Source organism: Haliotis asinina, chromosome 7 (assembly GCF_037392515.1).
Source record: "Haliotis asinina isolate JCU_RB_2024 chromosome 7, JCU_Hal_asi_v2, whole genome shotgun sequence".
NCBI lineage: Eukaryota > Metazoa > Mollusca > Gastropoda > Lepetellida > Haliotidae > Haliotis > Haliotis asinina.
In genome coordinates, this window is record NC_090286.1 from 29,948,377 (window position 1) to 29,965,465 (window position 17,089).

Sequence of the window (17,089 nt, forward strand, 5' to 3'; positions counted from 1 at the left end):
TACTAATTATATTAAAATGTGATTGAACTCTATTATGAACCAAAATGTATTTTGGGTTAGCCTCGTGGTTAAGGCGTTAGCTCGTCACGTCGGAGACCCGGGTTCGATTTCCCAACATGGGTACAATGTGTGAAGCCCATTTGGTTTGAAATCACCAATGCATTGTATCGGCCTACGAACGTAAACAGTGTATGTTTTTAGACGTAGACCACATTGAGCACCAATAATGTGCAGCATATGTAAAATATTCAGTATAAAAAATCCATTTTGATTGCTGTAAATCCCCTTATGACGTAACTTGTTAACAGTTAAAAGGCTTTGCATGTAGCTGTCGCATAGAAAACCAGTCCCGCCAGACATTACTGTGGATTTATCGAATTGTTTGTGACTATAAACGCTGAATTATGGTTTGATGGAAGTGAATTAATCCTTTTTGGCGAGGCAAATAATACATGTTCTGCGCAACGCGGTTGGGGACATTTGCATGTCGTTTGAGGGGAGGACTTAAAGCCAGACAGTGAAGTCAACATGGTCACATCGCTTTAATTGGATTGTATTGAACACCGCCGCGAACCATCGTTGATAATTCCTTGTCCGCTGTGTGCTTCCTGTAGTTAACAGTGTATTTTGAAATCGGATAAGTTTTTGTGCCATTCTCGATCACGCGAGTACGGCGTTGGACGGACCTACAATCAATGTCAGATTGCACGATAGCGTTCAGTGACCTTCACCTTCGCATCAACGCTTAATTTGATGGACTTACGAGTTGACATGCGCACTTAACTTGTCGTGTTATGCAATACACTTTGTCATCAAAACTGGTAACTGTGTACAAGTTTTGACTTGACAATTGTCTGCATAATCATAAGTGAGTAAGTTGTGTTTTACGCCGCACTCAGCAATATTCCAGCTGTATGGCATCGGTCTGTATATAATCAAACTGGACCAGACAATCCGGTGGTCGACAGCATAAGCATCGATCTACGCAACTGGGATACAATGACATGTGTGAAGCAAGTCACAGGCTGTATCGCCCGATCCCGTTAGTCGGCTTTTGGGTGACCGCAGATCAATTCTTACCAGGATCTTCATAATGCGTGGAGCATATCACGCTAAGTAAATGATGTGTTTCATAAAGACATAGCGTAGCTGCCCATTGTAGCCAGTATGATGTATGCTGCTAAAGTGATAGACTAACTTTTAGTTCTGAAACATTATATACAGGGTCTGACACACGGGTACATACATGTGGAGCACAGTGGTGTAGTGGTTAGCATGCTGGCCTCTCATGCCAAAGGCCTAGGTTCGAATCCCGGTGGTGACACCGCAATATGTGACCTGGGTCTCATACTGTGATGCGTCCCTGGGCAAGGCACTTCATCCACATTGCACTCAGTCCACCCAGCTGTTTAGAATGGGTATATAAGAAAAGGTCGCGCTTAGCAGCAGCTTTGGAAGTACAATTCCGTCAGGGAGCAGCATTAGTTGCATTCTCGGCGCAAAAATTGTCATTAAATCAGTGCCGCTGTAAGTTGTTAACTATTTGTTATCCTACCAGGACTTGTTCTATTCGAAAGATTCAAGAGAATTTTACAATACAGTAACAATTCATTAAATGCACACCGTCATCATTTAACCTTGACCTCATATTCTGTTGACCTTGACCTCATAAAACATTGTTGCGATCACCACAAGCTCGGCCACCTCTGCGTCAGTCTTATTCCCTAATGCAATCAAAACTGCAATGATCACTGGTGCGGCTGTCATCTTGATAAGACCTCGCCCATTATGTGATTGCGCGCCACCTACGTTGCTGTAAGCTTCATCGTGGGGAAGTGTTTCACAGCGTCGCGCTATGCCGTCACTGGATGAAGTACACAGTCTGTATCGATGTGTACATGTAAACTAACGCTTGCGTTGGTAAGTTCCCCTCCCGTGGTGCGTTTACAGAGGTTTAGGGGATCAGATCTGTCAATCAGAAGACTTTATAAACGGAAGGATCCTATTCAGAGCGCGTCGGTTTTACTACTAGCTGATTTAAAACCCCTTTATGTTCCTGGATTTGAAACGTTTTGAGACCTGACATTCTAACGGATGTAAAAACAGGAATGGTCAATGCCTTTGAAGTCGCCAGCCAGGATGAAGGTCTTCATTAAGGATGTGTCGGACTGGAGGTCTAAGAGGCTACGCGTCGCAGAGGGGTTGTGCCGTTAAACCTTACCAAGATAAGCTGCGTAAACTTGCAAGCACTGCTTTCGCAAACCTGTGGGTGACAATCTCTGCAGAAATCTGCGAATGTGCTCGAAGACATTCATTCCAACAGCTTGAGTGTTAGGAAAAACGGCTTTTTCGACAGGCATCGTTCACTTGTGTCCTGTTATTCTACGACTGCTCTCTGTGACATTATCAACGTTCAAGGAAGACGCAGGAGACTGTTTGAAAACAAACGAAAAAACGAAACTTACCGCTTTGTGTTCCTTGAAATCCTCCTCGTATTCAAGGCGTGCTTGCGAGGTAGTCCGAATTATATACCTCCAGTCACGTCACTCAAATGTTCTAGCGAGGCACCACTTCTTGTCATCTACTTCAATAGTGTCCCGCTGCCCGCGGAATTTCCGAGGACCAGTCTTTGATTTTGAATTATTACTTTTTTTTAAACATTGACACAACCTTGTTTTGCCATCACCGAATGCGGTTGCGAAGCATGACGTTATTGATAGTTTCCCACATGTAGTGTCGACAGCCGGTTTCGAACCCGTGACCCTTCGCAAATTAGAGCAGCTGTTTTCCTCACTATGCTACGAAGGTTCGCTGGGAAGAATGAGATTATTGGTCGGTATGAGCCGTGTGTTAGTCGCAAGACGGGTAGTGTGAGCAGTCCATGTGAGTGAGTGAGTGAGTTAAGTTTTACGCCGCACTCAACAATATTCCAGCTATATGGCGGCGGTCTGTAAATAATCGAATCTGGACCAGACACTCCAGTGATCAACAGCATGAGCATCGATCTGCGCAATTGGGAACAGATGACATGTGTGAACCAACTCAGCGAGCCTGACCACCCGATCCCGTTAGTCGCCTCTTACAAGCATAGTCGCCTTTTATGGCAAGCATTGGTTGCTGAAGGCCTATTCTACCCCGGACATTCACGGACGGCAGTCCATGTGCTGGGCACGGGTAGCGCGTGCAAGGCGAGGCGTCAGCTGCCAGTCTAATCCCAGTTGATCAACAGCATGTACCAAATATTGAAATAATATCCAAAGTACATCTTCGGTTTATGAGTTAGATAAAGCATGATCCATGGGCGTTATGTAAAAGTGAGGATGATTTCTCGGGAAAACATCCTTACTTTTCCGTAATGCCCACGGGCCATGCGTTATCCTCTACGTAACGTAATCCTGGCTAGGTAGATTTTTGTATACTAATATAAACGCCGCGTTTGTCTTTAAACATAACACAGCCCTGAACTATCCGTGCCTGTGTATTTTCCACATGTTGTCTATATTACCTGCGAGTTCCAGAGTACATTGACGCAATTAGCTTTAAGACATTTGCCTTTTGTTTTTATCGAAGCAACGTCATCGATGGCATGAGAGGGTTCAAGGCAGTCGTCCTAAGTTAAAATATTCTGTTGGCATGTGTGTTCATTGCAAAACCTGTAGAAGACAGCAAATTGAGCAGGCCTACTTTTAAAGATGCTGATAGCGGCATTTGCTGATGAAAAATACTTTCCCTATTCTGGGACAGCCAAACAGTTGCAAGCCGACATGTATATATAGTTTTAGTAGCAAATGCCGTACATCATGCACTGTGGGTCCTCGTCGGTTCTACAAATATCGTCAGTAAAACGTTATCACCTGCAGATCTCTGACACATTATATGTATTATGGTAGGATTTCAGGGTTTACGAGGAATTTTGTAACAACAGGATTGCTGAAAGTCTGGAGAGGTGAGAAATACCAGAATCTTGTAAATGTAGAGTGACATCTTTTTCATGACTTTACCTTTATTTATGGGAATCTGTTAGCATGTAAATCCAGACGGCGGAGTAGCGGCCCTTAGAAGAAGAATCAGGATCCGATTTCCGTGAATTCGAGCCCAAGATTCGCCCAGAGTATGATATGTCCATGTCCCGATTACACCATGCCATTTTAGGAAGTAGTCACATGTAAGCATCTCTTATATTTGGGATTATACTTTCTTAGTAAAGTACAAATTCTAGTTCGTTTTGGGGTTGAGTCCCATCCGGGATTTGAACCCACACCCTCAGCGTCAGGAACCTAATCGCCAGGACTTTTTGAAAGTCGCGGTGACTGAGCGGATTAGGCGTCTCTTAGTGCTGGCGATTAGATGCCTGACTCTGAGGGTGTTGGTTCGGATCCCGGAGGGGACTCAACCCAAAAAGTACTAGAATTCGTACTTGAGTAAGAAAGTGTAATCCCAAATATAACATGTGTTACATATTCATGTTAGTTTGTAATATCTGAGCTCACGGGGATACAGATTATCAATTGACATGCATCTTCGCGTGGCATATTAACTAGTCTTCTTCAGGACTAGTCACACTAACGTGTAAAGGATGTTTCTTTCGGTTGAATGCATTACGAATAAGAGAGAAACTACTTTCTCCTTAGTGGTATGCAATGGTAAAGGGAGGTAATTACTTCGGGAGAATTAGGGGTATAAATAATGGTGTGTGGCAGTAGGTCTCCTCTCTCGCTAATCACCACGGCAATTTAATATTACAATTTTTATAAATGTTTGAGTGTTGCAAAATATTCACATAATTTCTATTTTCAGATTGAGCATGTGACTTGTCGAGTGCATGATGCTCGTGCGTGTGGATCTTCCCTTGTCGGGTCGACCTGTGTTTTGTATGGTCGAAACTTAGGTTGACGAGTCTTTATAATACGTTTACTGTGTCAATGTTTTTGTTTATTTGGCTGTCGAGCCGTGATAATACTAAATATGAGTGTTCTAATGAAGCTAAAACAATTGATTTACCTCTGTTTGTCTGGTCCAGTTGACAAGTGAGCCTAATCATGTATTAAAGTTTATTAATTCAGAAACTTAGGCTGACGAGTCTTTATAATACGTATGTTTGCTTATTTGGTTGTCGAGCGGTGATAAAATGAAATATAAATGTTGTAATGCTGCTTATCATACAGTTGATTTACATGTGTACATGAGAGGTGTATTGTCTGTGTTTTAGGCCGACGAGCCTCGATAATACGAGTTCAACATTGAATGTGTCCTGTTTGAACGAGGATTATTTTTCTTCTGTTATGTCGTATTGTACACATTATATTTGCGTTTATAGCATGTTCTGTACATCCAAGGTCAAACTGTAAACTTTGGGAGAACACGGTCCAGAGTAATTTTCTCTTAAATGTAGTTTTTGATCTCTGGTTTACCTGTCGGGCAGCGGTTCCATACCTGATGGTGTATAATGTTGGAGCAAATTGTGTGTTTGGGATGTTCCTGTGTTGATGTCACACCATTTGCAATAAACTGCCGTGTGTCGACATTGCGACCGGGCCAATATGCATGTGGTGTTTGTTGTTAGTGTATTGGTATATAATGTCACCAATCGCAGGGGGCGGTGGGGCGGTGGGGGTCGTCTAGTGATTACAGCGCCCCACCACCCCACCGCCCCACCGCCCCCTGCGATTGGTGACATTATATGTCTATGTCTATGTGTATACAGAGTCTTCTTTTAACCTTTATTAATCTTTTAATAACACACGCTGTTTAAAGATGGTGCTTGCTGACGAGTCGTACCCTGTCCGACACGAGGCGTGATCGGCAAAAAGCAGGGATTGGCCGGTCTTGAGGTTTCTCTGAGTAGGGTATCCATGGTTAAGTACTGCATGGTATCTCACTCTGCAAGCACTTTAAAGCGGCAATAATCTCGCGCGCAAACGCTAGCAATATACACACGCGTGCATGCATGCACGTCTGTAGAGCCCTTAAACCCCGACAGGTCTTAAGGGCCGCACACACGTCAGCTGCAGTAATCTCAGAGACGACGTTGCATCCCAGATTTCTTCACTTCATCCCCTCATGTTTAGCCATCTTCCAGCAATATTGTGTTTGGATACGCCATGAATGGTCCAAATGCACAGTATCCATGTTTGGTATTGACCACGACTCTAAGGATATTTATTTACCTCTAGTCTGACCCATTACCTGTCCTACTGAGGTACCGATGACCTGATTTATTCGTATATTTAAAGTAGACAAAGGGCATGTTTGCATTCATTGAGCATGTACGTCTGAAGTTATTGTTTTGCATTTGAAACAGATGATTCGCATAACACCGTATACCTTTCAACACGTGCAGTAAGTAACGCCTCCTTGTGTGTTTCATTTTTCCAGAAAGCTTACTTCAATTTTTGCTAGGGTTAGGTCATCCGATCCTTACCCGTCTCTCTCATAAATCTGGACCGAAGGCCCCCGGGCAGAAATTGTTTTATTTTTATTTTTTATTCTGTCTCTTATTGTTGACCAATTGTTGTATCAGGTGTCACTTGCATTTAACATTGATATGGTGAATAAGTATAATTTTTCGCCAGTATACTTTTTCAGTATTCCAGCAATATCAAGCCGGGGAAACCAAACATGGCTTCTGAACCTTGGCGAGAGAATGCTTAAATCCTCCCCTCTGGCAATATACATTGATACGATCTGGGTAGACATTTAATAACGGTTGTTTTGTTTGTTTCAGGCAGCATCGACGCAACGCTTCGAAGACGCCTTGTTGTGTCGTATGCTGTTTGACAACAGTGACGTTAACGGTTGCACTCGTCCTCAACGTCTTCTTCGACTCGTTCCTGTCACGTCATTGGACCTGAGACAGAACTCTTCTTTAGGCAGCTATTATTTTCTAAGCGCCACCTATTTCAAGAAGGAGCTGTTCCTTGTACTGAGTATCGGATCGAGCCTTTGTTGTTCGGTGTGAAGTCTACGTTGTCCGCCATTTTGTTTTCGCATTTTACTCGTTGGATGGATACAAAATGGCGTCTTTTCAACGGGACGATTTGCAGTTGACAGGATGTGCCTACTCTCAGTTGAGAGTTAACAATTTCATCTATTTTTGCAATCTTGTCAATGTTACTCAGGAATATGCCGAAACGTCACATTTTTTCGCACGTTCATTTGCACTGGAGTTGGGATCTTAAATATTCCCTTTCCGTAGATTGAATGTTAACCCGTTATGGATGAGAGATAATTGTTTTATAGAGGTTTCGGTGCAGTGGCGATATACCATGAGTCGCAAAGAAAATGTTTTTGTCAGATATATACCACGAAATGAAATGAAATGTGGACACTTCACCTAAAGGAGGTGGACAATTCATCAGTTTGGACTGGACAATATCATTGATGTACAGATGTGCAGGTGTTATGGAACATCTTATATGCAACACCTATTGTACTGTATATGTATTTTCGCGATGTACACGAGTGTTGCTATTGTTGTAAACTTTTCACCTGTTTTGAAATTGTGTCAAATCTGTTTGACAGTAGTCCTGTTGTAGTTCAGAGAAAAGAGAAAAATGTTTCTAAAGACAGGAATTTGGCTGTATGTTTATTTCAAATTGAATTCGTTTGATTTAAATAAGATAAACATCAATGCTCGTATTTTGCTGAACACCGCCTTCTGCGGATATCAAGAATCAAACGCTCAGGTGATACAAGAGTAATAGGGGGTGACACAAACACTGGCAGTTTCGGGCATTAATTAATCAGCTCAGTATTTTATGGAACGATTTGTAAATTACGTATAGAAAAGTGTGTATATTTGTTCTCAGCAAGGATTTCTAACAGTGGACAATATTGTCTTTAGCCACCAATAGTGGTCAGAGCCTTTGGCGATGATCAGTTTCGACTGTGGTGTTTATGGCTGTTCACTCACAAATAGATACGTTGTCATTGTTGTTTTTAGTTATAATTATTTTTGTTGATTTTTCTTTTAAGACGTTTAAGTACCGTTAAAAGAAAGTAGTATATCACACAAAGTGCATCAGTGATGTTAATAATCATACAAAACTATATGGGTATCTGCATGTCAGTGTCAGAGATGGACAGGATAATATTACAACAGAAATGACCATGACATAACATACATTTATGTCTCACATGTGAACCTAGAACATACTTACAATAGGCTATAAATTAAAAAAAACCCAATTTAAATACAGGTGTCGTCCCAATTCAAAGTTGCCTCTCCCTCTGAAGACAGGATTCGCTTTTTTGTGTAAAATCAGACACGTTCTGGTTATGATGGTTTGTCAGCAACATGCATCATGGTTTTCGCGAACGTCGACGGCTTCCACCCCAACACGCCGATAGTAAGTGAAATACACGTCCAAATCGACCTTTTGTCTCCTCGTCTGAAAAACCAACACCAGCTTAGCGGCATTTCAATTCCAGGTATTTAAACACGCTGACTCATATTATTAATCTATTACGAAAAGGTCATCGTGACATATATAAGGTTTCATAAGCCAATCCCTGTAACCCTTTTTTTCTATACTGTCTGCTGCGATCACACCAATAATGCGTTTTATGTAAGATTCGTACCTGAAGCGTAAATAAGGACATTGCTGCGAGGTTTGGTTTCCATTTTGTGAAACTGTGTAGTTCACCTTAGCAGTGTATAATATCTTCGAGACTCAGAAACGCTGGAACTGCCAGCGTGTCCAAGAACCAAGTGACCTCTTTAAATTGCACCCACTCCCCTTTCCTCTTGCACCCCCATTCCCAGCCTCTTTGGTTTTACACAGGTGGACTGATTCATGCCAGTTTACGAGGCTGCCTACAAACGAGACTCGTGGTCTATTTATAAGTTATTCGGGTCTCAGGTTGTAAAGAGATTTTCGTCCAAAATGATTTTTTGGATTTTACTTTGTATTTATATATAAATGGATTTTTTATTTAGCCTTAAATCACTCGCTTATATCAGTAAGGAACGTGTTAGTTATGTATTTGTAGAGTGATCATGTTTGAGAATTTGTGTTGTGTTTAGTCTTCGGGATGCAAGTGGTAAGCACTGAGATGCGGTTTACGCGGTACACGTAACTGACATTTCTAGTCCGATGCAAAATGCCTTTTTTACCAACGACCAGAAATATACAATTAAAGACCAGAGTGTCAATGGTTCATTTTCTCTCAACACCTAAATCCTCCCATCTGTCAAAGGCTTAACGTTTCTGTGCATCTGCAAAGATCTGACGTCAGTTACCATCCTGCAATCAAGTGAACCGCCCCTCCTGTTGGCCTCTGATCCACATTTGCACGCCTTGAACCCCTACTTATAATGATAGTGTTTAGGTCGGATCGTTTCAATTGTCTTCTTTCCGGGACTAAGTTGTATAGTCCATCGCATCAAAAGAGCATCACTTGAGGTCAGTCAGTCCTTGGAAGTCCCCAAGTGTAATACACAAAGGTGGATAACTCTCGATATGCACCGACACCGTGACCTTCCCCTCCAAATGCGGCGAGGATCGCAAGCGCTCGGGGGCAGGCTAACCAGTCTAGATTTACGGTGCACTTGTGGTGTACGATGTAATTTTACCGACATACGTGTATCTTTTAAGTAAGTACTTAAGAGGAGATGATTCTCGCATGAATTCATTTCCGTCGAAACATTGGAGTACTTATCACTCTAAAGGCTTTGTACTACGCTTTTGAAAATCTCCAAATTAAGTTAACCCGAATGACTCTGTAAGACAGGTTACTGCCAAAAACATTGTAAGTCATGCACAATAATTACCTGTATTTAAAAAATAGAATCTCAGTCATCTTTACAGGCTACGAGGTAATGAGCCAACCGAAAATATTACCATTGGAGTTCTTGAAGAACGGGAATTCTCTCTTGCGTAGAAATATTTTACTCAATCAGTCATTCTCGGGCCAATTTATGCTTTTATGAGAGCTTCGTGTGATTCAGTGTGTCGTTGACTTGATGCAATGGTATTTCTGAGACCTGTTTACGTGCTGAAAGCATACACTTCATATACTGACCCCTTTTCGCAAATTTTGACCTTAAAAACACTACATCAGAACGTCTCGCAGAGTGTACCGGAATAAGCGTACGTGCATATATCTACTAAAGCGTGTTTTGTTACGAAAGGGTTAAGAATCTTCAAACGGGGTCTGTCCTCATAAGCAGGGTTTAACTGTACTGAGTTTACATCTGTCAATAGTCCTAGTAAGGCGGGGGCTGCTTGCATTATATTTATTCACTAATTACTTTATTTTATATATAGAATTGTTTGTAATGATTACGTTTTTTTAACCATGTAGTCTTTAATAGACTCCACTAAATGTCAGTTGTGATTCAAGTATAGGGCACCTACATTACAGGTAGTTCTTGTTGTAATGTAGGTATGTCTTTCGCTCATTGAATGTTTGTTGATCTATCCCTGAAACAGCTGTGTATTTGTACACTATCAGTTAGTGACTGGGTGGTATACATGAACCCTGTTAAACCAGATTGTTCTGATTGCCGGGTTCCAGATTAACAGGGGTCATTGTATGTGTTTCTGTATGGAATAGCTGGTGTGAGCATTCCGTCCCATCACCATGCAGTATGGTGAGGTGAGGTCCTTACATGCTGAACAGGAAAAGAAACGCAAGTTTCGAAGAAATGATCTCATGATAGTAAACCTTTATGTTTATGTCTTGTGTCTAAAAACTTGACAAGAAGCCATAGTTGCATTTCTTTTGCTGTTCAGTTTATCATGCTTTACACAACAATATGTAAACTACAGAAGCTACTTCTATGATTAATGAAAACACATGATATTAACTGAATGTTTAACTTAATTTCAAACTCACCTTACGCACACTCTGAAAGTCAGCTGAGGTTAAGTAATGGCACGTCTGTTCGGAGCCCGACACGAGCCGAAAACATCCTGTCTTCAAAATCACTGGACAATAAAACTGAAACACGCCTTACTTTTAACCACCATTGATGATAATCAGTTTGTTCAAATCCGATTTTCCGATATTTGGGGCATTCTTCAGTGCATCTCTATACTAAATATGGCATTTGGTATGTGTGTAGTTTGTAGTCATTCTCTGTATATATCATATTGTGACGCAATAACGGAGAACGTATTTCATTTTTACATGCAAAGCTAAAACTAAAGCTTCTATTTCGAGTGGTGAAAATTCGTGAAAATGCACTACTTGAATTCCACATATGACGTATAACTCCCTTGCAGAAAACTATGAAAGGCGGCAGTGATTTTCGGGCAAGCATTTTTTCGGAAAATTCCCATTTTCCTGTACGGATTTCAAATGATGACTTCCAAATGGACTCGCAATGCTTGGACATCACACGTTGTCTGTTTCATGTAACACTGAATTATAATTCCGAAACGTCCGAATCGCCTTATATAATTTGAAGCGTGCGGTGAATAGAGAAGTGTGTCCTTTAATGGCAAATGTAACTGATAACTCACTTATCGTGCTTCAGTATACACATTTTTTTATAAAGGTCAGATTTATTTGTTTATTTATATACAGTCACAGAGTCTAAGAGAATGGGTTCCCGGCGTGGAAGTGTATGTAGGGTACAGATGCTAGCAGGGCAAAACAAAGAGTACACTTAGGTTCTTTGTGAGGCAGTCAGAAAATGGAACAGCAAGTAAGGATAACAAAATATGGAAGTTGTGTGTAAAATCACTTGTGTTTTTGGAATCACTGATATTGGTAATTATTTGGAGCAAGAAGTAGCCCAGAAACATCGTGTTGTAAATATTATAGAAGTTTTACGTTCATACCATGCTTTGTTAAGGTAAGATATTTGGAGCACCAATAGTTTCACATTCTTAGGAGCATTCCTAGCCTTATTCCAATCCAACATCAATAACTTGTTCGTTACAGCAAGAGCGGCGTTTCAAAGAATCTAATCATCCCTAAATTGTTATCTCTCCTTAAAGTCCACCCTTGACAATATGGAGTGATCATACAGTTACAACTGTTATGAAACGTAACAATCAATAGGCGCAGAACGTTCATGCAAACAGCGCTGCTGATCGAAAGTCCAAAACGCACTTGGGACATCTGTATCTTATCACAGGAAAATTGTAGCGCAAATGGGGCTGCGCAGCATGGAGAATATGACAAGTCTTCTTATATGCGAGCGAAGCGAGCAAAGGTTGGCAACGTACTTCAATCGCTTCGGATCGAAAAATATTTTTCATGTCAAAATAAAATATCTCCACCATCAACGGTACACTCTTGGTTGTGCTCTCAGATTTCCTACCCCATGTTTAACAATTACTCACGTGAAATTTGGTTTTTTTAACAGTTTTAGCGCCAAGCTGGGTATTCAGATCGTTCTTCGCCTCCATTACCCCCTGCCAGCTTCCGGTCGAACGAAGTGACGGAACAAGAATATAGCAGAAATTAAAAAGGAACACCATACTGCTTATTTTTATCATGAACATGTTGGAGTTTATTTGTCATTTCTGTCGTCGTTATTGTTAGAATTTTCGTAACGTTGATTCTACATAAAAACACTCCTGGGGAAATTTGCGAATGATGCAGGGGAGGTAAGTGTAAGTATTTCATATAGAGTAATACCCTCCTGTTCCTTCACTCCGTTGAACCGGAAGCTGGAAGGGGTAATGGAGGCGAAGAACGGTCTGACATACCACGAGATGCGCTTTAACTGTTGAATGAAAAATATATATTTTACTTTGACATGAAAAATATTTTTCGAACCGAAACGAGGATAGTACGTTGCGAACCTTTGCTCGCTTCGCTTGCATATAAGGAGACTGGTCATTTTCTCTTTGCTGCGCAACCCATTTGCGTTACAGTTTGCCTGTGATCCTATACATCACCACCGTATAACCATTTCTTGTTTGTCTCAGTTTAAGCCACCGCCAAGTGTGGAAGTATACTTTCTTTTGCCCTGGTGTGTATGTGATCTTTGAATACTGAGTATAGGATCTGGTCGGATATCTCTAAGTTCGGATAATATCTTTCGTGTTCCGATGAATGTCGAGACAACGGTGTCCAACTATATATCCTTTCTGTTGTGATAAACACCCAGATTATGTCCCAATAACCTCGGGGGCGGTGTCATAATGGTTTAAGCGTTCGCTCGTCAAGCTGAAGACCCGGGTTCGATACCCAGATGGGTGCAATGTGTGAAGCCCATTTTGGGTGTCCTCCCCGTGATTTTGATGGAATATTGTTAAATGTGGCTTAAAACTTGACTCACTCCAATAGTTTCGTTTAAGCGCAGTTCAAATTGCAAGAAGTTAAAACAGTCCCAGCACTCATGACCGGGATGGTTCTGTGTTAAGTTAGTGATTGAAGTGTCGGGCGGTGATATCGCCCCGAAGGGCAAGTGACCAAGTGCATTTATCATAACAGAACTGATCTAATAGACTAGATACTGTACCAACTTCCCTGGATACCCTTTATTCTGTATCACCCCGTGGATACCCAAACACACTCGGTTGAACTCGATGTATTTATTAAAACTCCTTTGTGTTCGTAAATCAAATTAGATCTTAAAATGTGTACAATAAAATGATCTCCAAAATGAGTGTTTGTTGTGGAAAACAGGTGCCCGGGTAAGTACGATCGTGAAAAACTTGTACGTACATGTTGACAGCTGGTTGTAGCTCAGGCAACCAGGAATTATGTTCCTCTTCCACCTTAAAGGGTACTGAAAGCAGTCTAGGGCAGTCCAAAGGTTCTAATAGGAATCTAGGACTGCCAGAACATCATAATGAAAACCTGAGACAATCAGGCATTTCAAGTCAAGGACAACTCCAGCTAATTACTGCGAGTTTTAGATACTCCCTCGGGCTGCTGAGAATTTACGACAGTATCAGTGGGCTACTGGGTTTCTAGGACAATCACCCTGGGCTGTAGAGAGCCAAACCAATCTCAGTGAGCTACTGAGAGTCTAGGACAGTCTCAATGGGCTACTGGGAGTCTATGACAGTTTCAATGGGCTACCGAGAATGTAGGAAACTCTCAGAGGGCTACTGAGCGTCTGTGGCAGTTTTAGTGGGCTATTGGGATTCTCGGACAATTTCAGTGGGCTACTAACAGTCTAGGACAATATAGGTGAGCCACTGAGGTTACAAGACAGTCAGAGCATTCAAAAGGGAGTCAAGAAGAGCTCAATGAGTCCCAATTTTGAAGAAATTTTTAAAAGTTAAGCTTCGTAAATGTACCAAGTACAACACTACAGAAGCAATTACAATACTTCATTCCACTTGTACCTGTGACTAACAGAGCCTTGTGCGTATTTCCACGATGCAACAACAGTGAGAAGCTGCATTGAGATGCTGTGTGTGCAGGTCACTGATTTTGTGTCTTCGGTTTTGACGACGTCGAGTGTTGCTACCAACCATTAGTTCGTCTGGCTCAGAGTCGACAAGACATTCAAGGTAAAGACCCGTGAAGATCCGGGTTAGAATTGATCTTCAGTAACCCATGCTTGTGGTAAGAGGCGACTGTCATCGTAACCCTATTGCGAAGATCGATCAGCATGCTGTTGATACCTTGGTGGTTTGTCTGGTCCAGACCTGATTATCTACACAGCGCCGCCATATATCATACACGTATGCAATAGTAATCATATCTTTACCTTAATTACGGATACGGTAAAGCAAAATGGCTTACCATACTGACTAGCTTGCTACTACTATACATCACTACATGTTTGTGTGAGATATGTTGAGCAAGTATGTTTTATGATGGTAAGCATATTAACTCATCCAATGTTATTGCCTTCCCTTGTTATTTTACGGGCGTTTCAATCAATTACTGCTACCGCGCTAACAACGTCACTCCCACTTCAGTCAGTTCTTTTACCATCTACATGTTTTTAACTACACGTCCAGAGTAAGTGATTGAGTTAGTCAATGAGCGAGTATAGCTTAATGCCGCTTTTAGCAATATCACCTGGGTGGACACCTGAAACGAGGACCACGCACCTCACTACCCCCAACTCCTCACACGTCCAAGGTATCGTTTATATAGAAAGTGTTACCTGTTCATCGTGTTTCCTTGACGTGAACAAAGCTTTCCAGAAAGCTGTTGGTCCAAGGAAATGTACAGACGACTCAGTGAAGTTTCACTCCGCTTTGAACAGTATTTCCCTTCAATCACGGTGTGGCTGCTTAATGTGGCAGGAACGCCCGAGGTTATACAAGTACACCGCTTTGATAAAACCAACCAGTATGCTAACAAAAACGCGTAAATGACATCGGAGCGAATCGGGGATCGAACCAGTCAATAATACTAGGCAGCGTCTGTAAAGGTGCTGAGCGATGTTCAAACTGACAAGGAGAAAGAGATGAGAAAGACGAATGGAACGAGAGAGAGCGAGAGATGAAAGCACTGATTGGATAATATGGTAACATCTGTTATTGTAGTTCATTCCGTCACGTATGTAGGTCGATCAACATCTGCTCAACTATACGACCTGGTGATGTCCGAGATTAAACACCATCGATTCGATACACTAAACATAATTGCTTACCACAGGACTCAATATGTATTTGTTCTCTCTGAGAGAGAGACAGAGAGAGACAGAGAGAGAGAGAGAGAGAGAGAGAGATGACGAACGGGTCCCTCTCACTGTAGGAGTCTTAAGAGCGCTGGAGGGAGCTCATCATCGTGTTCCAGTATTTCTGGAAGAGACTAGAGGCAAATGCATATTTCATTTTCATTACACTGTCTGTTTATGTATTAACAAAAACACAAACTCAAAGTATAAATCATCAGTATCTTAGCGATAAGCAAAACAATATACTTCGAATACTGCTTAGGAGCGGTGCACAGATTGAGTACAACAGAGATATATAACTGCCTACAAGGATATGACTTGAATAGTGTTGAAGCGAGTGTAAAGCCTCACACGTGGCAATATTTCAACTTGGTATATTGTATCTTGAAATTTTAAAAAACAAATTTACAAACACATTGTCCTTGACAGCTTCTGTAAGTCTCCTATAGGTCTGTCTGTGTTACACAAGTGTTCACCTTTTTGTTAGTATATATACTATAGTAACTAGGATTCGCAATCCTCAGTGTCAGCTCTGGCAGTCTTCAAATAACACGTGTAGAGGTGAACAAAGAATGGTTGTTTATTCTAGCAGTACAACTTTGTGTGTCAGGGCGAACACTTCCAGAGAGTCCGCCAGACACTACCAGGCAGCAATGACACTTGGACAGAGGATGGTCTGGGCCCTTATTCTCGAAACGTTCGTAGCCCTAAGAATTCTTAACTTTGATCGTAGTCTGTGTGTTAAGAATGGGCTTAAGAAGTTCGTAGGGCTACGAACGTTTCGAGAATAGCTAGCCTGGATTGCCTGCTCACTGTGTACCTGGCTTGCCTACTGTTGTCCCCGACTTCCAGCATGTTTATGTCGGATATTCTCATGGACATACTCAGCTCAGCTGGTCAAGTTTTCACGGACAAGTGAACACGGCAAATAGCGCTACACTATTGACTCGATATTTTCGCATGAATTAATCCCCCATACCCGTTTGTGTACCTTGATAACGCACCTTCCCTAGAGTATAAGCACACCGGGAACAATATAACGGCCAACGACATAATGATTATTCAGATACAAAAATACAAAGTCTTTTCATTACCCTCCCAGTATCTGAGGCAAGGGAAACACTCAGATAAATGTATTTAGAGTAAACGGTAACTTAAGACATCACACTAACGTGACGATCAAACACTTGTTACCGTAACAACGTGAATGAACGGTATGTTTTCAGTACACAGTTGACACGTGTCCATTGAATAAAAATGTATATGACCCAGAGAGCGTATAATGGCGAGATAGGAAATATGTTCTGGTGCTTATCGCATATACCTGACACTGAAAGTGGACTAAATTAGGTTACGCGGTGTTGCCTGTCGTAAAGAATACATTCATGCAGTAATCTCAGGAACGGATCGACCGTAAACTGAGTATGATTAGAAGTGCCCATGACCATATAAATATATGTGTTATTGTAGGTTGTGTTTGGTACAGATGTAGACAAGGTAAATAGGGAGATCTTATTGTGTAGGGTTACCTGACTTGAC